Raw genomic sequence first — 10,397 nt, forward strand, 5'->3', positions numbered from 1 at the left:
AGAGCCCAATGCAGGGCTTGATTCCAGGACCCTGAAATCATGATCTGAGCTGAAGGCAGAGGCTTAACCCACTGAGCCACCCAGGTGCCCAAGACTTGATTTATATTTCTTGAAGGCTGGGTGATACAAGACTGGTGTCTGCACCAGCCCTGAGGAATTTAAAAGCCTAGAAGTGGGTAAGGCGGACAGTGGTAACCAGGAAGATGGCTTCATTGAGGGAACCTTTTCTATTGACAAGTTCGATGTGTGTGTTTTCCCTTTGAACTGGGAAGACGTGACCTTGTGTCTAAAAGTGACTTTGTCCAGGATGTGTGGTAGAGACCCAGGCATAGGTGGATAACAAGGAGTTTTAAATAGTCAGTGAGAAAATGTCAAAGACCTACCAATAAGCAATCTGCAGTAACGGGAGAATTTCCAAAGAACCCATGCAGCCCACAGTAGAAGAATCCATTGTAAAACACTAACCAAGCCAGAAAGTATTGCACCAGCTCCCAGCAGTACCGGAAGAAACACCTTTACTGTCCCTTACTTTCCCTTCTCTTCTCCCTTCCATTTGGGGGGAACAATGTCATCTTTGCTTTGATGTGTGGGGTAGAGAAGCAGGGACAGAAATACGAGGCAATAAAAAAGAAAAGAATTCTACATTTCCTCTTCCCAGCAGGTGTGAGCTGAGAGAGAGGTAGGGCACCCAGCACCAGATCTCACCAACATCCCTCTATTCCCTTTTTCAGGAAAATGAAGACACATTTTCCAGCCCCTTTCAATTACATGGGGCCTGGGACTATAAAAAACTGAAACTGGACTGAAAATGCCATGTGTCACTTTCAGACTGCAACAATAAGAACCCTCTGTGTGACTCTGTTATTCCCTCTTTCCCAGCAGCAAGGAGGTCCCTACTCAACATGGCACCATCCCAAGAGAGACCGCTTTGATTACTGAGTTATTACAGAGGAGTTACTGCTTTGGTACTAAAGGACTTAGGATAAACAAAGAAAAAACAAACAAAAATCCAGAACTTGTGTTGGGTCTGTCTGTTACCACAGCACAACTTGATCTGTCCTAATTAATACAAGGATAGAAGATTTAACCTAGAACAAAATTTGGAGTCTGTATTACTACTTGAGACTGAACATACTAATTATTGATCTAAAAACCATTTTCAGGGTCAAAGAGCCTACAAGGCTTTTATTATCTAATAGCTTCTTTGAGATTTCAGCCAAGGGCAGGGAGAAAAAGAGCCACATGGACATTTGCAAGGTTTTGGGGAGGAAAAATTACATTGCTTTATTGTTTCAGCCTCAAAACTTATACTTCTATTGTGCTGATTATGGAAGGTTTCTGGAAATTCTCACTAACCTGGGTCAAACTATTTAAAAGATTACTTCATGTAACAAGGAAAATAACAGTATATAGATTTTTAAAAACTTCCTCTTGGAAGTTTGGGTTCTGAGTGTAGGTATAGATAGCGTTAAGTCGCAAAGGATTGAAAAGGAATGCCATCCCCCAGGAGTTAACAATTTTATGTTTCTGGAAGATTTTTATAACTTGAATAGACTGTCACACCATCAACTACTTGAAAAGACAGGCTTCGTTGTCTTAGATTACTGTTGGTTATCTCTGCCACAGCAGCGGGGATGGAGAGCCATCATTGCTTCAGAAATACAGCTATGCTGTTTAGATATCCATAGGCATTGTTTGACTAGTGTAGATTGCAAAAACAGCCACATTGCTCTGCTTTTTCTCTCTGTGCTGCCAAGACTCAGGTCTAGTCTTTTGCCTTGATTTAACCAACAGACTGAGTTGAAGGAAGGAGCACAGTTCAAGTTCTGAGCTTGGGACTGATCTGGCTTCTTGCAGCCCTGGAGTTGTCATCAGTCAGTCCAGGCTAGCGTGACAGAGGGTGAGAGATAGGCAGCCCAGTCACTTTTGTTGTCCCAGCTGATGACTAGCCATCCTCCTGAGAGAGATCTGCCCAGCAGACATTCAGGTGGCTGCCAACACATGGGGATCCCAGCTTAGACTGGAAGAACTAGAAGAATAGAAACTCCCAGCTGTGATCTCCACGCTGACCCGTAAGATTGCGAACAAAATTAACGGATGTTTTAATTCATTAACTTTTGGATGATTCTTTAAATGACAAAAGCTGGTTGAAAAAACAAGGATGAGATAAATACTGTTCATAAGAAACTCTGCTAATTGTTTACAAATGGCAGCAGAAAGGAAAGGCTAAGTGTCATAAATGCTACATTTAGGGAGAGAGGGTTAGATTTTATAGCTACTCATTTTTAGGTCTTGTATTAGTAATTTGTGCTGTCTTAACAAAATTCCATAGACTGGGTGGCTTCAACAGAATTTTATTTTCTCACAGTTCTGAAGGCTGGGAAGTCCAAAGTCAAGGTGCTAGCTGATTGGTTTCTGGTGAGAACTTTTCCTAGCTTGCAGAAGATTGCCTTTTCTTTGTGTCCTCACATGACAGTGTCTCCCCTTCCTAGAAGGGCATAAGCTCTATAGGATGAGTGTCTCAGCCTCATGACCTAATTTAACTTTTATCACCTCTTCATGGGCTGTGTCTCCAGATAGAGTCACATTGGGGGATATGGCTTCAGTGTGTGAATTTGAGGGGAACAGAAACTTTCAGTCCATAATAGCTCGAAAAACACTATCATTGTTGACATTCCTAGAGTAAAAAACCACTTCGTTATTATAGGATTGAACGTCAGTAGTCCTTCCCCCCTCTTCCCCACTAAATGATTTTCCATAACACACATTAACTTAGGAATGCAACTTTTACATTATTACACTGAACAGATTATACAAATAAGTCTTTCTAAAATTTTTGCTATACAATCTGGCATTTTATGAAATGAAAGGATTACATTGGAAGAAATAACTTGTGCTTTAGCAGCTTTTTGGAAATCAGGGTAGCCTTTAAAACAAATCGCATTTGATGAAGCAAAATAGAAAAATAATTCTCAAAGGCACACATACACATTCTGGCAGTTTAATTATCTCCCGTTCTTCTCGCACATTTTTATTTTTATATTTAGAAATAAATGGTCAACTTGTAATATTATTTGAATAACAAAATAGAAACAGTTACATTAAGTAAATGGCAAAGAATGTTTAAAATCTATTAGGTATTCCTATACTAAAAGTTTACTATAATGCATATAAAAAGGCCTTTATGCAAATTTTCTATTTCTTATTGTGCAATGCTGAGCAAATATTGTTGCTTGCTGCTATGTCGTTTTACACTTGAAGTGTTTATATTTTCTTAATAAAAGAATGCTTAAGTATTTAGCATAATATTTACATATTAAAATATCAAAGAATGACATATTCAGTTCTATGAATATTATTAGTGGTCTACTATTATGTGTTTTCATATTTTATACTCCAACTGCAGTCAATGGATATAGATCATTTGCTACCTGACATCATGAAGATATTTTCCTGTGTTGATAATTTTGTCTTTCGCATTTAGGTCTTTAATCCACCCAGACTTGATTTTATGTGTGCATAAAGTAGCATTTTGATTTGTTGTTCATATGGATACATTTGATCTGAACAGTATTTATGGAAGACATTGTTCATCCTCCACTAATCTTCCATGCCATCTTGGTCACATATATGCCTGTATATCTATATCTGCTTTTAGGCTGTCCATTTTATTTCATTAGTCTATTTCTGCACCCATACCACATTACCTTAATTATTATAGATCCGTAATAAATCTTAATATCTAATAAAGCAAGCCTTAGCTCTGATTTTTCTATTTCAAGACTGTCTTGATTTATGTACCCTCTTGAATTTACATATAAATTTTAGAAACAGCTTATTAATTTCTATGGAAAGAAAATGCTATAATTTTGACTAGACTTTTTTAAAGGTAAAATCAATTAATATAATTTATTTTTTAATTCATTTAGGTATTGTTTAATATCTTTCAATAAATTTTAAAATATCTCTCAGAGTTCTTGAGCATATTCTGTCAGATATGTTTTTATGTAACTTTTATGTTTGGTGTTATAAATATTCAAACCTTTTTGTTTGTATTTTTACCATTTATTACTGTTATTTGAGAACACTATTTTACTATGCAGATTTTTATTTAGCAACTTTTTCTTACTCTTCTACTAATTTGAATGATTATTTGCAAGTGTTTTTGTTATTTCTTATGCATAGCTATATGATTTGAAAATTAATTTTTATTTTTTTATTCTTTCCAATCATTACACATTTACTTCTTTTTCTTGTCATACTGCACTAGTTAGAAAAACTGGTAAAAAATTAAATAATAGAGGTATTGCTTGGAATCTAAGTCTTCTTCCTGAATTCAGAAACAAAGCTTCTCGATATTTTGTTCTCACTGTGTATAAAGTTCACTGTTGATTTTCAGTCACATTAAGGAAATTCCCTTCTGTTTCTAATTTGTCAAGAACATCAACATCAATGCACATTGTATTTTAATAAGTGCTGTGTGGGCAATTGTTGAGGTATTTTATGATCTTTAATTTTACAATATGACAAATTATATTAACGTTTCCATATTAATACTTTATCTTCCAGAAGTAAAAGCAACTTTGTCACATGGATTATACCATTTATACTTTTTGTATGTTCTAAATTCTTCTTGCTAGCAAATTACTTATGATTTTTGCATCATGTTTCTTAAATAAATTTTGCTCGTTTTTCTTTCTTTACTATCTTTGTTGCATTTTGGCACTAAAATTACACTAGCCTCATAAATAAGCTTTTAGTGCCCTAAAAAAGTATGAGGACGTTTGCAAAAATTTACTTGAACACTGGTTTAAACTTGTTGATAGAGACTCTGTGCTTGGAATTTTCTTAGTGGAAAGATTTTTGACTACTGATTCACTCTTCTAGTAAGTAAAGGACCACTCAGACCTTCCAATTCTTCTTTGGGTAAATTTGTATATATATATTTTTTCTTGAAATTTGTCAATGTAGTAGAAACATTTGAATTTATAGCATGAGGTTTTCATAAAACTTTCATAAATATTAAAAATCCCAGAAATACCCAAATGAATTGTAACTTATGTCCACTCAAAAACCTACACCTGACTGTTTATAACAGTTTTATTCATAATTGCTAAAACCTGGAAGCAAGTAAGATGTCCATCGATAGGGGTATGGATAAGGAAACTGTGGTATATCCATACAGTGGAATATTTCCCACCAATAAAAATAAAGGAGCAATCAAGCCATGAGAAGACATTGAGAAAACTTAAATGCATATTGGTAAGTGAAAGGATTCAATCTGAGAAGGCTACATACCATGTAATTCCCACTATAGGACATTCTGGAACAGAGGAAACTATGAAGGTTATAAAAAAAAATCAGTGGTTGCCAGAAGTTGGGAGAGGTGGAGGGAGGGATGAATAGACAGAGCACAGGGAATTTTTGGAGCAGTTAAATTATTCTGTATGATACTGTAATGTGTACATATAATACATTTATACATTTGTCAAACCTCATAGAATACACAGCACAAAGAGTGAACTCTAATATAAATTATGAATTTCAGTTAATAATAATGTATCAATATGGGCTCATCAATTGTAACAAATGTTCACACTAATGTAAGATTAATAGTAAGGAAAACTACACTCAGAGGAGAGAATGAGTATATGGGAATTCTCCATATTTTCTATAAACTGAAACTGCTAAAAAAAAATAGTCTATTAAATTAAAAAATTAATAAATAAGTGTTGTATTAACTTACTTGTCATATGACAAGTAAGTAATTTACTTACTTGTCATATGATGTTTCCTAGTTTCTTTTATAATTGCATCAACATTTAACCATATTTTTCCATTACTATATTACATTTTTATAATGATGGAATCCACAGCTGTCTAAATCCTGGACCTAGTTTCTTCTTTTACAAACTCTTTATGTACCATTAAAACACTACATTTTTCCTAATTGACTTATTTTACAGGTTATTACTTTGAGAAACAGTTTTAAGGAATGCTCTCATTAATGTTGGTTTCCTTTCTGAATAGCCTTTTTTTTTTTAATTAGAGCTTTATTATTGTTGGCAAATTGTGATTTTTTTCAAGATCAATAAGATTTGCTCCACACCAGCTGCATCAACTCAGGTAATTCTTACCTTACCTCAATGTACACTTGCCTAAAATGGTCAATTTAATAAATTTATTTATTTATATTAACACTATGGTCACATAAATCCAACAGAGTAGATATTCTACAACTTTAGACAAGTTCCATAACCCTGACTTATTGGTATTTTCCCCTTGATCATGGAAAACAGAAAAGAACCAACTTAGACAATTTTTAAAAAGTATATATCTCAGGACACTCTGACTGTCCTATGTTCTCTTTCCTTTTGAAAGCAACTCACCTGCGCAAAGAGGAAAGCTTATTTATATAGCCTTGTGGTTGCCCAAGAGAATCTGGTTGTGTTTTACTTGAGATGTTAGGTTAATATGATTTTCTTAAACTTCATAACTCAATCCACCTTTTTTATTTGGAGCAGAAATTTTTCCCTTGAATTACAAATGATCTAGGTCAATTCTTTTGCATTGACTTAAGCAAAAAGTTGGAAATATCAGGCTGACTTTAAGCAAAAATTTGGAAATATCAGGCTGACTTTATCATATTCTCTGTAATTAAGCAGAGAATTTGTTTTCTGATATTAGTTATTTTTTCCCTAGTATTTGATTAGTATTTTCTTCTTTTGCTTATTCAATTTGTGGGAACTATAGGCATGAAAAGCATAGGGAAAAAAACTCTTACTGCATAAATTTTGAGATTTAGTTTAGAATTGCACACTCTTTTATTTAGGATAAACTTGAAACTAATTAAATTATTTCTACTTCAAATTCCAAAATATCAAGAGCTATAATACTAACAGGAAGAAATGATGAAAATAGTCTTTTCTTCTTTTCTTGGGAATGTGCCCCTGTTTTGGAATTCATTGTACTTTTTTCACTTACGGATCTTGGGCACAAAATATCTACTATTTAGATATTTGCTAATAAAATTCATTGTCAAAGTCTGGAGCAGGCATTTTTTTAACTTTCTCAAAAAAAAAAAACTCATAATCCTATATTTACTTTTTTAAAATGTCCTCTGGAATTCAAGAAAATTCTATAAACAAAAAAATTCTAAAAATCAGATGTCTACAGTAGGTCAGTTGCTTAGAAAACAGTTGTAGTATTACCATAATTGAACCTGTCCTGTCTAAAAGGAGGAGAACCCAGACCAAGTAGTTTAATAGTACTGATAACTAGTTACAATGGAAGAGGAAGACCTACAAAGACAATCAGAGAATGGTGAGGACACCCAAGGTTTCAATCAATACCCAGAAATTAGTGTCAGTCAAAAGTTATTCTAGAGCTGGGGAGACAAAGGAGGAAATGATGCTGCAAAAGCTTGAGCATACAGAACGTACGGACAGGAGCTGGAATCGTAGATGAACAGCCACTTGTGGAAGCAAGGCCCAGTTGGGAACTGGGATCATGGCAAGGTTTGGCTCAATAAAAATTATGGCCACAGAGAGAAGGTCTGCTAGAAAGAGAAGGAATTATGGGGACTCTGTCTCTACAAAAAATGTATCCCAAAGCCAAGAAAGAAGGCAACAAAGGAACCTGGTTTCTCTCCCATTGTCCTCCATTTTTTTTTATTGTTTTATTTTATTTTGTCTCCCTTTAGCTGTATCTATCCAGAAAACAATTGGCAAAGGAGGGTGTGGAAAATCAAGTTTGTGAGAATCAGGACCCTGAGACTGAACAGAAGAGTAAAAAAATTAATCTTTTCTCAGAGTGAAGTAGTCATGATTTGGGGAAATTTGGCAGAAAATCTAGAAATAAGGACTAGGAAAAAAATAAGAAATATAGGGTTGGAAAATTCTATAATGACTATCAGTAATATTATAACAGATGGAAATATTTTTATGATTAGTGTTTATATTAAGTTTTATGGCAAAGAACAAAAGTCTCAGATACGTTTTTTAAAAATATCCATGAGTGCTTGAATCAGTAGAAAATCTTACTTCATAAAGTTCTTGACAAATACCTTCTAACACTTATTGAATGTAGATGATGGGCCATTCACAGGGCTATCCATGCTCTTTTTTATTTAATCCTCACAAAAACTCTAGGAAGTAGATACAATTGTCATTTTGCAGATGAAGGGAGGACTAATTCTGTGAAGTCACAGTGGTAGTAAGTGGGAGAATACCTATTCAAAGCCTTGTTTCCTGATCTCTAAGCTCTGTCCAGATCACCATGTAATTCTGTCCCAGTCAGTGGCGGTCTGATGAGGCTTCATTATGTGTTATTCATAATCACCTTTCTGAGCAGATGGCTCTCTCCCACTTCACAAAGCTGGCTCACAATAAGGATGGTTAAAATTAAATAGATGCTTTATAACCAACCCACACACAAAAGATGAAATCATTCCTGCTTACACGACCAATGATCTTCTAAAGGCTATATGTACATTTTTATCTCCTTAATCATCTGTAAATACTCTGTTATTCTAGAAGATGGCTAAGGGGGTAGGTAGATTGAAACAGAAAAGGAAAGCATTCATCTACAGGCAGAGGCATCTCTTCATCCAAAGCAGCCTCCCAACTTCCTCAGCCTCCAGAACCTTGCTGGGTTTGCCTTGCCAGTCCAGAAATGGAAAAGCATTTGGTGGTCAGTATTTACACACATTGCTACCTTTCCCTGGTAAAAGGAGGCTTATCTGACCATGGCCACATCCTGCACATTGGACACTACCAGTCAATGATGGAGCTTTCAGCAAGATGTAGAAGAGATGAAGAATTATAAGACTCCACTAAGACAGTTTTGCAAAAGTCAAGGGAAATGGAATGTTCTGTTTTAGAGACATTGTAAGATCTGTCACCTCCAGCTACAGGTCATCTTTGTGCCACCCAGCCATTGCTCTGTTGATGACATTAAAGAAGTCTTTGTTATCCAGGCACAGGAACAACAGATAGAGCTAGCTGTTGGAAATCCAGAGCACTCTGGCATCAAGCCTATTGCACAGCCAGGAGCAATGTATTTTTATGTTGAAATTGACAGAGGAAAGAAACTTTCCCACAAAATTTAAAAAAAAAAAAAAATTCCCTTGCAGTTAAAAAAAGGGGGTACTGGCCAGTGAAGCCATTCTTAATATTCCCGACTGTCTGACTGGTGGCAGTGCCACATGAGCAAGGAAGAGGCAACCCTGGCTCACAGCTTCTGGAGAAACTTTGAGCTCTTTGACTTCATTCTTGATGACTGAGCAAAGAGAAAGGTGCTTTGTGAACTTCACAAGAAGTAGTAGCAACCTGTTCATAAAGAAATTAGTCTCTCAGGGACTCCTGTGGAAACACCTGCAGCAAAGAGACCCAATATTGAAATGTTTTCTGGAAAAAATCACCTTCTAGGATGAACATCTTATGTTAAAAGCCTGTCTGTCATCCAGCTCCAAGTACAGATTGTGTTTACCTACATTTTCAAAAAAGCATTTAAATTATCAAATAAAATACAAGTGTTTTTCCATGAAAAAAAAATAAATGAATCATGGGTAAGGTCAACAGAAATTCTGTTTTTTTTTGCTTTAACCTAAAGCAAAAAAATAATACCTAATTAGATAAGTACTTGGTTCGTTGATTATTTATTTATTTATTATTTATTATTTATTACTAATGCACTATTTAGTGTGTGTGTATGTGTGTGTGTGTGTGTGTGTGTGTGTTGTAGGGAAAGGTACAACACGCTACTACAAAACTCTTTCTCAAAACTGCATAAGCCAATGACATTTTAGAACCTTATTTTTATCAGTACTCAAAATAATAATACATATCAGCATATATGTATATATTAATCAAATCTAATCCTTATATATTCCTTTATAATGCTAGCCATTTCTTAGAGAAATACATCTCAAAAAAAAGAAGAAAAAAATAAAGAGAGAAGCATCCATTCGGCATCAAGAAAATACATTAGGGCAGCATGATATTGGGTAAAGGGCATTTGTCAAGGATTCAGGTGTCCCAACTATGCTTCTCCTTTACTCTGTAACCTTGGACATGTTACTTAGCCTCCTTTCTTTGCAGTCATTTCTCCATAGAAAGAGACAACGACTTCCTGCTTTTCACCCTCAAACACATGTGAGGTAGGAAAATGTAAAATGAGATGACTGATGTAAATATACTTTGCAAACTAAAATGATATACAAATTCAAGTTGTAAAAATTCTCCTGAGTTTTTCTATACTGGTCTAGATACACACTCATGTACTAAAAATATTTCATACACAGACAGAAACACACACACACAGAGGCCTGAAAAACAAGTGCCATGCTATGTATATGATGCACACTTACATGTTGGAATATATGAATCGTGAGCAGT

At 35.0% G+C, this 10,397-nt stretch overlaps 1 pseudogene; it reads left to right on the top strand.

The window, feature by feature from the left end:
• LOC131834547 (CWF19-like protein 1) overlaps nt 1-9,283 on the top strand; it is a 53,746-nt pseudogene extending 44,463 nt beyond the window's left edge.
• Nucleotides 9,284-10,397: the final 1,114 nt, after the last annotated feature.

This window comes from Mustela lutreola, chromosome 6, assembly GCF_030435805.1.
Source record: "Mustela lutreola isolate mMusLut2 chromosome 6, mMusLut2.pri, whole genome shotgun sequence".
Classification (NCBI taxonomy): Eukaryota; Metazoa; Chordata; class Mammalia; order Carnivora; family Mustelidae; genus Mustela; species Mustela lutreola.